The following is a 1,389-nucleotide window of genomic DNA, read 5'->3' as shown; positions in this document are numbered from 1 at the left end:
ATCTGCTCATGTCCCTTCCAACCCTACAAACTATGAAACTATGATAGAAACAAAAATGAATGAGGCTCTTGTACAAATGTAGGATCACAAATAGTGGAACATTTCAGACAGTGATCAATATCTATGAACTCTTGAGTCCAGACTGTGATCTTTAATCTAAGCAGAGCGAACTGATGTGCCTTATTGGTAAAACAGTAGGTGGCCATGATGCTTTTTTATGAATGAGAAGTCAGTGCTGCTAGTGCTAACCCATAAATATAACAGCATCCTGCACACTCTTAGCTGATCTAGAGACAGGACACTTTTAACTTCCTTTTTTTTCCAATACTGTTGTATCTATTACTGTAATAGATAATAATATTTGCACAAGGTAATTTTTCAAGAAGCCTGCTGACTGTGAAAACACATTCTTGGCTTTTCTCTTCTATGGAAATATGCTGCATGTCAGCTTTATAACACTTCAGGCCATATTCAGTGTTACTTTACTCAGCTATAGTCTTGAACAAAGCCATGGAGAAGAGTAGAATTCCTACAGATTTACATGGAAACAACTATGAGCAGAATTTGGCTTTTGGCTTCCTAAGCTTGAACAAAAACAAAGCAGTTCTGAGAATAAGGCTCAGTGTTATGAAGTAGCTTGTGAATGCAAAGAACATGAGAGTCTCAAGATTTATTAGTAGTGTTTCAGAGCATTATTGAGATTAGACTTAATTATCTGTGTAATTTGCTGGAACCAGCATTTTAGCATTTTTGATCAAGTATATGCCATTATTTTTTTTTAAGATGTACCAATCTGCTTCAAAAAAATCCACACAAGCGGCCTACTGAAAAGTCTTGGAGTTTTTCCCTAGCAAGAAAATGCTCTTTTAGCTCCATTGTTGGTACATGCACCTTTTATTTAGATACAGCCCCATACAGAGGGATTGATTGGTTTGATATTAGGAAGGACTTTATTACTATGAGATTGGTTAAGCACTGGAACAAGATACCTAGAGCAGTTGTGAAATCTCCACTGCTGGAAGTTTTTAAGTGCAGGTTGCTAGACAGGGATGACCCTGCCCTGAGCAGGGGGCTGCACGAGCCAGTCTCCTGAGGCTCCTTCCAGCCTGCTCTTCCTATATTTTTATGATTTCAGTGAGGAAGAGAATGGAATCAATAATTGCTTGTGTTTGGGCTATACAGTTAAAGGGTGTGCCTATAACACAGGCTTGTTTCAAGCTGTGTTGTGTCTTACTACCTGTGATGAGATGGTGCCCAAGAGCCATTGTGATGCCCTCTCTTGTGGCCCCCTCTGTCTTGAACAGCCCCACTCAAGTCTCCCTAGATCACAGCCTGTTCATTCATCTACCACACCTTTGTTGGTAAAGAAAATTAATGAAGGAAGACTGT

General features: G+C 39.4%; 1 long non-coding RNA gene across 1 annotated transcript in view; it reads right to left on the bottom strand.

The window, feature by feature from the left end:
- LOC109304331 overlaps positions 1-563 on the bottom strand; it is a 10,504-nt gene extending 9,941 nt beyond the window's left edge. Inside the window, exon 1 of the long non-coding RNA XR_002099361.1 lies at positions 487-563. This is a non-coding gene — a long non-coding RNA (uncharacterized LOC109304331). The remainder of the gene's footprint in view (positions 1-486) is intronic.
- Positions 564-1,389: the final 826 nt, after the last annotated feature.

Source organism: Gavialis gangeticus, unplaced genomic scaffold, assembly GCF_001723915.1.
Source record: "Gavialis gangeticus isolate Ggan-Ray unplaced genomic scaffold, GavGan_comp1, whole genome shotgun sequence".
Classification (NCBI taxonomy): domain Eukaryota; kingdom Metazoa; phylum Chordata; order Crocodylia; family Gavialidae; genus Gavialis; species Gavialis gangeticus.
This window is presented reverse-complemented; position numbering and strand designations above follow the sequence as displayed.